General features: G+C 42.4%; 1 protein-coding gene across 1 annotated transcript in view; it reads right to left on the bottom strand.

The window, feature by feature from the left end:
* Window positions 1-15,587, bottom strand: part of LOC124775425 — a 629,713-nt gene that overhangs the window by 479,787 nt on the left and 134,339 nt on the right. The window lies entirely within an intron of this gene.

Raw genomic sequence — 15,587 nt, 5'->3', positions numbered from 1 at the left:
TAATGTTCTACCGATGTTACTACAAAATGTTTCACTGCATGACAGAATGGCGATGTACTTCCAACATGATGGATGTCTGGCACATAGTTCGCGTGCGGTTGAAGCGGTACTGAATAGCATATTTCATGAGAGGTGGATCGGTCGTCGAAGCACCATACCATGCCCAGCACGCTCACCGGATCTGACGTCCCCGGATTTCTTTCTGTGGCGAAAGTTGAATGATATTTGCTATCGTGACCCACCGACAACGCCTGACAACATGCGTCAGCGCATTGTCAATGCATGTGCGAACCTTACGGAAGGCGAACTACTCGCTGTTGAGAGGAATGTCGTTACACGTATTGCCAAGTGCATTGAGGTTGACGGACATCAATTTGAGCATTTATTGCAATAATGTGGTATTTACAGGTAATCACGCTGTAGCAGCATGCGTTCTCAGAAATGATAAGTTCACAAAGGTACATGTATCACATTGGAACAACCGAAATAAAACGTTCAAACATACCTACGTTCTGTATTTTAATTTAAAAAACCTACCTTTTACCAACTGTTCGTCTAAAATTGTGAGTCATATGTTTGTGACTATTATAGCGCCATCTATCACAAAGCGAAAAAAGTGGTCCAACTAAAAAATTCATATTTCTTTACGTGCTATACGAATATGTAAAAATGGGGGTTCCTATTTAAAAAAAAAAACGCAGTTGATATCTGTTTGACCTATGGCAGCGCCAACTGGCAGGCCAACCATAGTGCCATCTGGTTTCCCCCTTCAAGCTAGACAAGTTTCGTTCTTTGTCGTTTTTTCCTTTGACGCTTATTTCGTGAGATATTGGGCCCGGTCACGATCAATGGACCACCAGCGCTGCCTTCTTGGAGGCAACTGGGAGAACTATGTCGCCGCAGGCAGTGGGAGGCCGTCTCCATACGAACATTCAAGCCTCTAGACAGTCCATCACAAACAGCAGCAGCAGCCCGCACTGCCATGGTGAGCGAAGAAGGCGGGAATAGAGAATCCCGGATCTGGTTCAATGGCGCCAGGTTCTCTTCACCGACGAGTGCAACGTTTGTGCGATGCCAGATGATCGTCGTACAAGTGTGAGGTGCCATCCGTTGCACGTCGCAGGTCTGCAGTCCCACATGGTCAGCAGTGAGATGGGTCAGTCTTGTTTTGGGTCTAAGAGTGTGGTCTGATAAGTCTGTTAAAAGAGCATGCAGAAATGTTTGTTTCGTAAACAACTCCTCGACATAGTCTCCTTTGAGAATATACACTTGGTCCGGTGACCCTCCAGCTTTTTCATTCCGTCAGAAAGTAGGTTCTGTTCAATTCTGCAAAATACTCATTCACTGTAACTAGCACTCCCTCATTTGATGAAAATTTCTTCCCAGCAAGAAAATGTTTCAAGTTACGGGTCACTTGGGGGTAAGACTGGTGAACAGGGTAGATGAGGAGCCAATTCAAAGCTCAAATCGTGCATTTTGGCTATTGTTATCGCTGGTCTGTGTATTATCCTGGTGAAAGAGCACTTTTTTGCATGTCATCCTTGGTCTTTTTCCAGCCAACACAAGTTTAAACATTCCAACAACGAATATATGGTCTTCGATGACGGTGCAGAATCCGCGTGAACTACATTCAGTTCTGTTTTTATATATGCAGCAGCCCAGCCCTTTAGATGAAAATGTTTAATGGCAGCACGAAATTCGGTATTCTCTATTTTCAATCGCAGTCGACACAGTGACCAATTCAGACGGCTGTCAACAATGAACTTTACGCTGTCCATTGGTGAACTACTTTATCCTTGAAATAATCATGCTTATCAACCATGAAGACTCAACAGAAATGTCCGATTCTTTCATGGAAATTTATCAGACTTACCAAACCACCCTCATATGTCAGGTACGAATGTCGGACGCATCTCATAGCTACTGAGGGTTAAATTAGAGGGCTGAGCAGTACGGGCACAGAATCCCCCAATCTATTGTACACCCATATAGTCTTTGAAGACGAAAGGTTCGTCTTTCAAAGCGATAATGCACCACCTTCCCTGTAAAAAAAAATTCGTAGGGGCTGCCCACTGTACTACTACGGTCGAAGCTCACAATTTCCGAATGTTACAGCTTGCTGACCTGAGCACTTAAATGAAACAACAAGTTTACTGTTACCGGTCACCGGTGACTGGTAACAGTAAACTTGTTGTTTCATTTAATGTCAATAACAGTCACGGTAAAGCCTAACCTAAAATGTTTGCATTTAAAGTTGACCTGAACCCTACTGAGCATGCCTGGGACCAATTGAAATCTGCAGTGCATCGTTGCAGAAACTTACAATGGGTGATTTTGGAAGAGTTACCGTCGAAGATTGGGACATGTTTGAACAGCAATGTCTCGACTGCCTGCGGTTACAATGCCGCGGAGGATCCAAGCACGTTACAATGCCCAGGGTGAAACAACACAGTATTGAATGTTACACAGCAGCACACTTTAATCTGACATGTGTGCACTTTCCAACAGACTGTCATTATTTTGGTTATTTTCCTTTGATTTCCCATTGTTTTAGTTTCATACGACTTATTCTTTGATTCTCTGCCCCGCTGGTGCAAAACCCTTTCTGGTGCAGTTGCAGGTGTTGTCTACACAACTATTCCTGCAGTGACCAATATAACCCTTCCTCGCTACAGAACAGTTTTCTCCGCAACAGCTTTTTAGGTCGTCCAAACATCAAACACGTGTTAATGGCGAGAAGGTCCGGAGAGGAACCGTGTCAGATATCTGCTAAGTCGTACGTTTAGCAAGGAGTCGAGGACTGTCACCTGTAAAACGAGACTTGTTAACAAGTACTTGAAGTTGGAGAGTAGCTGCTGGTATTGATATCACTGATGATGCGAATACGAAATGTTACAGAGTACTCTGCAGTCGTCCGGAGCGTGCAGGATTATGCCTCGTTCGTAGTGCAAAAACATTCGCAGTAGCTGCCCACTGTACTGCTACGGTCGAAGCTCACAGAGTTTTGGCGACAGTATTACTCTCTCCTTCCATTTTTAACTTCATGAAGGAATTTGGTCGATGTTTTTGCTCTAGGATTGTCCTCGTTAGGGACTCGTCGTCGTCTGACATAAACTACTGCAAATATTGATATAGGTGTCACCATATCGATGTTTCAGTTTTATGTTCAGCTGCTGTGACAATCACATCGGCAGCATTTTTTCGAAATTGTTGTTCCAGTATATGTTAATGAATCCACTGTCCCGTGACTATTTTCCATCATAAGTGCAACCCACCTTGTCAAGAAGCACAGTTAGGGAGGTCAAAGGCAGTCGAATTTCCTGGTCAAATAGACTACTAGCTTCTATGATAAATGCACGTCATAGCACAACTATGTAATAGGCTGGGGAATGTCGACGGTTTTTATATCAGCACTTTCAGAGTCAGAATATCGAAAGGCAGTTTCGATGCGTATTTACATTAGCAATATGATTAGTTTGGTTGTGTTTTGCATACAGCTGTGTCTTACATACATCAGTACTGTAAATAGGAGAAGTATCATTTTTATTTCTAAATTACAATCTTCATTTAATCTAGCTACGTATCCTTTATGTGTCTTCGTGAACTAGGTCCCTCTTTCATCGTAAGGTGGCGCCATTTTCAATTATTTTCTTGTAGTATGGATCCACAGCTTATATATTTTGCTCTGAGATCACATCTCACACGTGCTGCGACTATCGATTCGATCTCTTACGATCCGCGTATCAGAAGCGCGCAGGAGTGTTATCCAAACACAACGCAGCTCTTCAGAAGTGGAGGAGGGGGAGGAGGAGGAAATTAGTGTTTTAACGTCTCGTCGACAACGAGGTATTAGAAATGGAGCACAAGCTCAGGTTAGAGAGGAATGGAGAAGGATAGCTGCCGTGCCCTTTCGAAGGAACCTTTCCAGCATTTACCTTAGGCGATTTAGGGAAATCATGGAAAACCTAAATCACGATGGCCGGACGCGAGTTCCACTAAATACAGTAGCCATTTTGTAATGAGTAGTACTACCCGTTTTAGATGACTGACTGAGAGGTCGAATTGTATACCGGTAAATAATTGTAAAAAGGGCGTACCAGACAATGTACGATTTTTCCAAGTAGAGGACTACATACCCATGTTGGAACAAATACACAGTACAAAGGGTCTGTCTTATTAACGTTTAAAAACCCCCGAACCGACGTACGTAGATGACACTAAGACAAGTAATTTATCATAAAACACATATAGGGAAATAGCGGGAAAGTGCATGACAAGTGTTGAACATGTGACATCACCAAATGTCGTAGCTTGCTCGCCGCGCGTGCAGTGGTTAAACTTGTCGGTCCTACCCTCACTGGTAGGGCGCAGTGCTGCACATCCCTCAGCTAGGTTACTCTGTTTTGGTAAATGCAAACTGATTCATTGTAGTCTTGTATTACCACTACCGCGAACAGTACCGTACGACACTGGATAATGGAAGAATGAATACAGAGTGCCCTAGTGAAGCAATGTGTAGAACTGTCCCTGCCAGCGAGGTTACAATCGACAAGCCGAACCACTGCACCTGCCATAGAGGTAAGTCAGCTGGTGACGTCACATATTCAACATTTGTCATCCACTTTTAGAGGTATTTCCCGACATTTGTGGTCCATGTGCTTCATATTAAATTACTTGCGCCAGCGTCATCCACGTCGCTTCGGGGTTTCTTGAACGTTAAAAAGGTTCCCCCGTATATGAAGACAGAAGCGTCGAATGAAAAGCTGGCTAGGATTCGAAGTTGGGTTTCCTGCTCGCTAGGCAGATGTGCTAACCTCTACGCCACCCTGGCACAAAACCGCACGGACTACCCTAGCACGCCTCCCACAATTCAAATTCCTAGTCACGTCTCAGCTTACTTAGTATTCCCTCTAAACTCTAACGGCATTGGAAAGTCTCCAACTGTATTGAACTAGCTCCTCAGCATCGAACGAAACGGGGGATTGTGCCTGAAACCCAGTGCATCTGACTAGTGAGGAGGAGACCCGGGTTCCAACCCTGTCCGCAGTACAAATTTTCATTCGACGCTTCACTTTGCCTATATAAATCACAGATACAAAATTTTGAAAAACACAGCCCTCAGTCGCGAACACAATTAATTTGTGGCCTGGGTTTCGGTGTCACACGGGACACCTTCTTCGGACAAAATTAAAACTAAATGTTACAGCATAACGTACCAAAAAATACGAAAGCTGCGGTCATACCTGACAGCGTCAGATAGTCAGAATTAAAATAAAATGCAACAGGGGTGCAAGCCACTAGGGGCTGCCATGTGTCCTCTGCTACAGTCAACACACAACTGACGCTGTCAGGTATGACCGCAGCTTTCGTATTTTTTGGTACGTTATGCTGTAACATTTAGTTTTAATTTTGTCCGAAAAAGGTGTCCCGTGTGATACCGAAACCCAGGCCACAAATTAATTGTGTTCGCGACTGAGGGCTGTGTTTTCCAAAATTTTGTAATATACAACAGTCGCTGATTGAGAGCCATGTTAAAAACCTTACATCATAGATGTTTGAAACTTGAAAAGGCCTCTGGAACTACATAGTTTCATCAAATATATACCAGTTGTCACTTGTGTTCGACGAAAGAAAGAAAGACGAGAGAACAAGATGCAACTGCTGCAGTGCGTCACTTGGAATTACAGTAGGTTTTGCAAATTTCATGGAAATTATTGTATTTGTAGCGTAAATTTTATTTCGAAAAGTGAAAAATTTCTGAAAATGAATAAGTTAATTTCATAATTATGGAGATACCAACTTTTTAACATTTTTATGTGACAAGAAAAGAAATTGGCTGTGGAAAGCGGGAAAATAGGAAGCGCAGGCCAATGATAAACAGGCACATCGTTCTGCGTATGAAGGGAAACAACGCTACAACGTTCCATCCTGAGTTGGTGGAAGTGTACGAAAGCAACGCACCATCAAAAACGAAACAGTGTGTAGGTGGCACTGAACACGCACCTGGAAGAAAACAAAAAAAAAGATTAATTACTTTACTTTTTCGAAGTGATAAGCATAACTTTACGATTGACACTCGCTATGGTCATTCACCACGGTTGTCTGTTTGTATGTTTGTACCACGGCAAACCTTTTAGGCAGCAACGGCAACACCCCCTTCGTTATCCAGTATTCGCTCGGAAGACACAGAGCCTCGCTGCGGAACTCCTTCCGAGGCCGGGTACAGAAAACAATCCGTTCCGCGCACTTCTCATTCGAGAAAGGAATTACAGACTGAGGCAGCGGCTCGCGACACGAGAGGGCTATTCTCGGGAGGCTCCCGCAGACTCCGACAAAGGATTCCGCGAGGGAAATCACCGCGTCGAGTGGCGGAGCGTCGCGCCGGTTCCACGGGCGGCGCAGCGGCTGGCGGACAATGGCAGCGGCCGGCCATTTATCTCCATCTGCTGCAACTCAACACCGCACCGCCGCGCAGCCACCGCCGCCGCCCACCTCGCAGCGCCGCGCCGCCCGAATTGGGCTCTTCCGGTTGTTCAGAAAACGGCGAATGGCCGGCCACATACGCCCCTGTGCGCCGCACCGGCCCCTCCCCTCTAGCGCATAGGCCAGCCAGTGGAGCTGCGCCGCGCCGCCAGGCAACATACACAGGCCTACTTTCAAACTGGAGACGTTAAGGCTCACCGCAGTGATGCCTCTCAGTGACGTCACTATGACGTGTACATGGCCAGTTTCGGCCATTTGGTATGTGTATCGACTTCGTCGTTTTTTCGAGTTCTGAGAAGTGGCAGACGCCATATTACATTATACAATTTTAAACATGGCAGTCAGCCAGCAGCCGTACAAGAAAATGATTTGTATATTACAGCAAATTGCCTGTATTCTACAAATCACATTTAATTTTGTGGTTTAAGTTGAAATTCGTGTTTGATGCATTTTATATAATAACTTATCACCTGTGAAATAGACGCTATTTCAAAACACCAACAGCACAAGATATCTCTCGAAAACTCGTTGGTATTGGTAAGATTCGTTATAATAAATGTAAGACAATAACAGATCGCCGGTCAAAGCCCTCAAGAGATATAAGTTAAAATACACGGTTACGAGTTGTATCTATTTACTTGGCGAAGTGGACAGAGGTGTATGGTCACAAAGTGAAGTGCAGCTGATGCTCTGGTTCGCGGTCTCCTACTCGAATACCTTTTTTTTAACCTTCGTTTTTTAAAAGATTTTGGGACAATAAAAGTGTAGGGGTCGTTCAATAAGTAACGCAACACATCATTTTCTCGGCCTATTTCGGTTTAAAAAATGCGGAACTTGTCCCGGGGCATCGTGCAATATTCCCCTTTCAGCCCGTATTGTTTCTTAAGTTCCGATAGGTGGCGGCACCATACGTATCCTTGAAAGTAGCGTCTGTAACTTCGGTGCGTTCCATGCAGAAAGCTATCATCGAGTTTCTTTTGGCGCAAAACCAGAGTCTCGCCGACATTCATAGGCGCTTGCAGACTGCACGGCGACCTGGCGGTGAACAAAAGCACGGTGAGTCGTTGGGCGAGGCCTCTGTCATCATCCCAACAAGTTCGCGTAAACCTGTCACATCTCCCGCATGCCAGCCGGCCGCACACAGCTGTGACTCCTGAAATGCTGGAACGTGCGGACACACTCATTCGACATGTGACAGATCACAATCAAACACCTCGCTGCTCAACGAGAACTCTCTGTTGGTAGTGCTGACACACTCGTCCACTGAAAATTGTCTGTACCCGCTGGGTTGCTCGCCACCTAACAGAATACCACAAAGAGCAACGAAAGATCACCTCTGTGGAACCACATCTCCTCCGAAGAAAAAAATCAAACCTGTACCCTCACCCGGTAAAGTCATGGCGACGGTCTTCCGGGATTCTGAAGGGGTTATTGTGTCTGATGTCCACCCTCATGGTGCAACGATCAACGCTGAAATGTGTTGTGTTGCCCTCACGAAATTGAAAAAACGACTTCAGCGTGTTTGTAGCTACAACAATGCAAACGAATTGCTCCATCTCCGTGACAACACCAGGCCTCACACAAGTCTGCGCACCCGTTAGGAGCTCAAAAAACTTCATTGGTCGTCCTACAGTCCAGATCCCGCACCACCCGACTTCATCTGTTTTGCCCAATGAAGGATGCACTCTGCCGGAAGCCGACGAGTGGAGTGGTGCCATGCGGGCATACAGGCCTTCCCAGTACGGTGGCGTACAGCCGTCGCATTGAACGGAGATTATGTTGAAAAATAAGGGTTTTGTAGCCAAAAGAATGGGGAATAATATGGTGTATTAGAATCTTAAATAAAATCAACCTGCTTTCAGAAAAAAAAAGTGTATTGCATTACTTATAGAACGCCCTTCGTATGTTCTGTAATATTCGGTGTTTGTAAATATAAAAGCGCTCTCTCCCACGAGTGAATAATGATTACTGATAATTACAAAAGTCTGCTCATATTGGAACTCTTCCACACTTACTAAAACTATAATAGTAGATTTTGTAATGTATCAAGAAGCCAACGCGTAAATGGGATAATACCGGCACCGCAAAGCCCTCTGTCTAGAACAACAATGTAGCTAAGTGACTTTGCTTCCGCCAGGCGGAACCACCAGAAGTCATTACCAATTTATCGCCTTCCAGAGATGACTTTTATATAGCCGTATGCAAATTTACATCGACTGCACAGCTGTTAACATTGTGACTGTGTTGTGTAAACTATTTTAAGATCGAGAAACTTGTTTAAAGCAATTTCGGCTTATATATGTGGATAGTAGAAGCGCCCAGTGTACGATTCTACTAGTGCATCTCGGTAATATGAAAACCAATAAAACAGCATTGGCATCCCATGGAGAGTAGATGATCTAAAAGAGATGGAAGAAATACAGAAAAATGGCATGTAAAATGGGTTTACCAATTATCGATTGATGATCAATTGCAGTTTTAGAGATACAGCGGTTGGTACATTAATACATACTGGGCTGCTAAAAGGACTCATTTTTTCTTACTGAGGTTTATATGCTTGAAAGACTGTGGTCCCTCTCTCTTACGTTGATTAAATGCAAAAGTAATAAATACTTTTTATCTGCTATAAAATAACTGGAAGTATTTTCAGCTTTCCTGCATATATTTAAATATAACTAAAGGAAGGAAAGCTGTGGTCAGTTAGTTAAAAAGATAAAAGGGGTGTGGGTATTCGCACGTGTGTGTGTGTGTGTGTGTGTGTGTGTGTGTGTGTGCGTGTGTGTGGCAGAGAGAGAGAGAGAGAGAGAGAGAGAGAGAGAAAGCGTGGAGGGGGGAGGGGAAGCCAATGTGCTTTGTGACAAGTACAGGTAATGTGACACTCATTTGCACATACTGTGTGCTATGTGAGTAAATGAAGATACAGAATCTATCAGTAGTTAATCGGTAAGTGTGCAGTTTCTAGTTGACTTCAGTTTGGGGATAATGCTGTTGATTGATGGGGACACTACAAACGCCTATTTTACAGATTGGCAGACTGTTGTTTTACTCCATTAAGTGTGCTAAAATATTTATGTGGACAGATAGTTCAGCATACTTGTGAACGATGTTGTCAGATTTATTGACTTCGTTATAAGTTTGTTAACCAGCAGAAGTGTGTATGACGTTGACATAAGACACTATCGCCGGCCGGTGTGACCGAGCGGTTCTAGGCGCTACAGTCTGGAACTGCGCGAACGCTACGGCGGCAGGTTCGAATCCTGCCTCGGGTATGGATGTGTGTGATGTCCTTAGGTTAGTTAGGTTTAAGTCGTTCTAAGTTCTAGGGGACTGATGACCAGAGAAGTTAAGTCCCATAGTGCTCAGAGCCATTTGAACCATTTGGTTTGTGTTGACGCATATGGAACTAAGAAAAAATTGCTTGTGGTAGGTAAATAAAAAAAAATTCTAGGTGTTTAAAGCACGTAAAAAATCTGCCAGTGCACTACAATGCCAATAAAAGTCCTGGATTACCTCCGAACTTAGAAGTAAAAAAAGAAAGATACTAATTTTTGTTGACAACTGTCTAGCACATTCTGGACTCTGGTCTGGAGAATATTAAGATTTTTTTCCTTCCTCCACATACGACAAGCTTATAGCAGCCGATGGACCAAGGAGTAATTAGGCAACAGAAATGCCACTACCGTACGCTCATATTACTGAAAATGATACAATGCATTGAGAAAAAGCAAGATTATTCTATTGCAGTAATGGGTGCGATCAGATGCGTTACTAAAACTTGGAGCCGGGTCACAGCCCAAACCATCAAGAACTGTTTTCGTCATGCAGGAACCACATCTGAAGGAATACATGTCGCCGAAACGGAAGACACGTTCGATGACACTGACGATCTGCCGCTTTCTGAATTTCTGCCACAAATCGACGGTGTTATTCTCAACCAGTGCGACTGTGAAATGTATGCAACAACAGATGATTGTTACAACCGAAGTGCAAACTGGAGATGAGATTGCAAATGAAGTGATAATCAGAGTTACACTGACCGTTGAAATGAGCGATGTAGACGATGAAGACGAAAGAATCAAAGTATCTGTCCCTACTGTAAGCGACGCTTTAGAAGTCATTAGAATTGTGAACATGTTCTACAAAGCTAGGGGTGGGAGTAGTGAAACTGCAAATGAAATAATGAACACAGAACGTAATTTAGAAAGTATGTTGGGCAAATACATTGCAGAGTAAACTGACGATTACTTCACTCCTAAGCAAAGAAGTTTGGTGAATACTCTAAGTACTGCTGTATATATTATATTCATGTAAGCTTAAGAGTGAAAATTGTATGTAAAATAAAACAAAGGCAAAATAAACCTCTTTGGCTTTCGGGCCGTGTCCATTCAGCCATTTTACTAGTGTCATGTCAATTATGACGATATGAACGTAAGAACAACAAAACAGCCAGACAAGCGCGGAGAAAAACATCCGACCCGGTAGGGAATCTAACCCGCGACATTTGCTTAGTAATCCGCCATGCTGACCGCGCAGCTGCCGAGGGGATACACTGTTTATATTGCAGCATCGCTCTAACAAGGAAATCACCCAGCAATCGGTCTTTTGTATTTTGTTTTTTAATATTCATGGTGCGTGAAGTTCAATAGGCTGCTGAAATGTCATTATTCGAATAGCCACATTGTTTAGACATAACATTCATCTAATATATATGCTAAGTAACATATATCTAATAATCATGTCTCAATGAAAAATACATGTCTCCTTGATTGTAATTACACACACACGAAATATAAGTTTTCATTGCAAATATAAATTCCTAGTTATCAATATTTTATACAAGATTGTTAATAAATGTGTGATGTTTTTTAAACAATCCTTATTAACAACTTTTGAAAATATCACTAATTAAGATATTATATTTGGCATGAAAACTGACATTTGGCAAGTAATATACAGGGTGTTACAAAAAGGTACGGTCAAACTTTCAGGAAACATTCCTCACACACAAATAAAGAAAAGATGTTATGTGGACATGTGTCCGGAAACGCTTAATTTCCATGTTAGAGCTCATTTTAGTTTCGTCAGTATGTACTGCACTTCCTCTATTCACCGCCAGTTGGCCCAATTGAAGGAAGGTAATGTTGACTTCGGTGCTTGTGTTGACATGCGACTCGTTGCTCTACAGTACTAGCATCAAGCACATCAGTACGTAGCATCAACAGGTTAGTATTCATCACGAACATGGTTTTGCAGTCAGTGCAATGTTTACAAATGCGGAGTTGGCAGATGCCCATTTGATGTATGGATTAGCACGGGACAATAGCCGTAGCGCGGTACGTTTGTATCCAGACAGATTTCCAGAACGAAGGTGTCCCGACAGGAAGACGTTCGAAGCAATTGATCGGCGTCTTAGGGAGCACGGAACATTCCAGCCTATGACTCGCGACTGGGGAAGACCTAGAACGACGAGGACACCTGCAATGGACGAGGCAATTCTTCGTGCAGTTGACGATAACCCTAATGTCAGCGTCAGAGAAGTTGCTGCTGTACAAGGTAACGTTGACCACGTCACTGTATGGAGAGTGCTACGGGAGAACCAGTTGTTTCCGTACCATGTACAGCGTGTGCAGACACTATCAGCAGCTGATTGGCCTCCACGGGTGCCTTTACAAGTACGACACAACATGTGGTTCATGCACGATGGAGCTCCTGCACATTTCAGTCGAAGTGTTCGTACGCTTCTCAACAACAGATTCGGTGACCGATGGATTGGTAGAGGCGGACCAATTCCATGGCCTCCACGCTCTCCTGACCTCAACCCTCTTGACTTTCATTTATGGGGGCATTTGAAAGCTCTTGTCTACGCAACCCCGGTACCAAATGTAGAGACTCTTCGTGCTCGTATTGTGGACGGCTGTGATACAATACACCATTTTCCAGAGCTGCATCAGCGCATCAGGGATTCCATGCGATGGAGGGTGGATGCATGTGTCCTCGCTAACGGAGGACATTTTGAACATTTCCTGTAACAAAGTGTTTGAAGTCACGCTGGTACGTCTTGTTGCTGTGTGTTTCCACTACATGATTAATGTGATTTGAAGAGAAGTAATAAAATGAGCTCTAACATGGAAAGTAAGCGTTTCCGGACACATGTCCATATAACATATTTTCTTTCTTTGTGTGTGAGGAATATTTCCTGAAAGTTTGGCTGTACTTTTTTGTAACACCCTGTGTAACTATAATCAAGAAGACATTCATTTTTCATAAAAATGATTACTAAATATTTCTTAATTAGCATATATATTCTTTCCAACGAGAGTGCAAGGGAACAGTAGAACAACCATAGACAATATTTTTGTTCATTCGTCATTATTAGAAGGGCATTCTGTTAGCAAAAAGGTGAATGGCCTTTCAGATCATGATGCACAAATTTTAAGTCTAAAAGATTTTTGTGCTTCAACACATGTTAAATATAGTTACCAACTTTTTAGGAAAGCTGGTCCAGTTGCTGTACAGACTTTTGTAAACCTTATCAAGGAACAAGATTGGCAAGATGTTTATAGTGCTGATACAGTAGACGATAAATATAATGCTTTCCTCAAGACTTTTCTCGTGCTCTTTGAAAGTTGCTTTCCGTTAGAACGTTTAAAACAGGGTACTAGCACAAACAGGCAGCCTGGGTGGCTGACTAAAGGGATAAGAATATCTTGTAGAACAAAGTGGCAATTATATCAAAACGTTAGAAACAGTCAAAATCTAAATGCAGCAGCCCATTACAAACAGTATTGTAAGGTGCTTAAAAAAGTTATTAGGAAGGCAAAAAGTATGTGGTATGCAGATAGAATAGCTAAGTCTCAGGATAAAATTAAAACCATATGGTCAGTCGTAAAGGAAGTGGCTGGTCTGCAGAGACAGGTCGAGGATATAGAATCAGTGCGTAGTGGGGATGTCCGTGTTGCTGATAAGTCGCATATATGTACAGTACTTAATAATCACTTTCTGAATATAGCAGGTGAACTAAATAGAAACCTAGTCCCAACAGGGAATCATATAGCGCTCTTAGAAAAAAGTGTTCCGAGACTGTTACCTGAAATGCTCCTCCATGATACTGACAAGAGGGAGATTGAGTTAATAATTAAATCACTAAAGACCAAGAACTCTCATGGATATGACGGGGTATCTAGCAGAATACTGAAGTATTGTTCCACGTATATTAGCTCAGTACTTAGCCATATCTGTAACTTTTCCTTTAGCAGTGGTCGGTTTCCTGACCGATTAAAGTACTCGGTAGTGAAGCCACTTTATAAAAAGGGAGACAGGGATAATGTTGACAATTATAGACCTATTTCTATGCCATCGGTGTTTGCTAAAGTTATCGAGAGGCTTGTATATACAAGGTTACTGCAGCATTTAAATTCACATAATTTGCTGTCAAATGTACAGTTTGGTTTTAGAAATGGCTTAACAACTGAAAATGCTATATTCTCTTTTCTCTGTGAGGTTTTGGACGGATTAAATAAAAGGTTGAGAACGTTAGGTGTTTTCTTTGATTTAACGAAGGCTTTTGACTGTGTTGACCACAAAATAGTACTGCAGAAGTTGGAACATTATGGAGTAAGGGGAGTAGCTTACAATTGGTTCGCCTCCTACTTTAAGAACAGAAAGCAGAAGGTAATCCTCCGCAATATTGAGAGTGGTAATGATGTTCAGTCCCAATGGGGCACTGTTAAATGGGGCGTTCCCCAAGGGTCGGTGCTGGGGCCACTGCTGTTCCTTATTTATGTAAATGATATGCCTTCTAGTATTACAGGTGATTCAAAAATATTTCTGTTTGCTGATGACACCACCTTGGTAGTGAAGGATCTTGTGTGTAATATTGAAACATTATCAAATAATGTAGTTCATGAAGTAAGTTCGTGGCTTGTGGAAAATAATTTGATGCTAAATCACAGTAAGACTCAGTTTTTACAGTTTCTAACCCACAATTCAACAAGAACTGACATTTTAATCAGACAGAATGGGCATGTTATAAGCGAGACGGAACAGTTCAAGTTCCTAGGCGTACGGATAGATAGTAAGCTGTTGTGGAAAGCCCATGTTCAGGATCTTGTTCAGAAACTAAATGCCGCTTTATTTACCATTAGAACAGTATCTGAAATAAGTGACATTTCAACACGAAAAGTAGTATACTTCGCATATTTTCATACGCTTATGTCATATGGTATTATTTTTTGGGGTAATTCTTCTGATTCAAAAAGGGTATTTTTGGCTCAAAAACGGGCTGTTCGAGCTATGTATGGTGTAAGTTCGAAAACCTCTTGTCGACCCCTATTCAATAGTCTGGGAATTTTGACATTGCCCTCACAGTATGTATTTTCTTTAATGTCGTTTGTTGTTAGCAATATTAGCTTATTCCCAAGAGTTAGCAGCTTTCACTCAGTTAATACTAGGCAGAAATCAAATCTGCATGTGGAATGCACTTCCTTGACTCTTGTGCAGAAAGGAGTGCAGTATTCTGCTGCATCCATTTTCAATAAGCTACCACAAGAACTCAAAAATCTTAGCAGTAGCCCAAACACTTTTAAGTCTAAACTGAAGAGTTTCCTCATGGCTCACTCCTTCTATTCTGTCGAGGAGCTCCTGGAAGAGATAAAAAATTAAGCAAATTCCAGTGTTACATTCTTGATTTTCTTTATTTAAACTAACGACTTGTTTCATTTTATGTGTTTCTACAATCGTGTTATAATTTCATGTATTGACTCGTTCCATGACCATGGAGACTTCTCCTAAATGTGGTCCCACGGAACAATAAATAAATAAATAAATAAATGAATTTTATATTTAAAGTATGTAGGTAATCGAATTGAACGAAAACAATAAAACGAAGAAAAAATACCATACCAAGATTTGAAAAGGCGACCCGCTGATTATGTACCAACTATTTTCCGACGCTAGTGGGTGAGCCATGCGGCCGCCGCGAAAAATTACCTTAACTTTAGTGGACTGAATTTCCTGGGAAATCTCCAAAGACGATTTACTCGAGAATTTTCGAGAGTACCATCGAACTGGTTTCGGTGACTGATATTTGAGTTACGAACTTCACG

This window comes from Schistocerca piceifrons, chromosome 2 (assembly GCF_021461385.2).
Source record: "Schistocerca piceifrons isolate TAMUIC-IGC-003096 chromosome 2, iqSchPice1.1, whole genome shotgun sequence".
Classification (NCBI taxonomy): Eukaryota; Metazoa; Arthropoda; class Insecta; order Orthoptera; family Acrididae; genus Schistocerca; species Schistocerca piceifrons.
The sequence above is the reverse complement of the archived record's forward strand: the minus strand, read 5'-3'. Positions and strand labels throughout refer to the sequence as shown.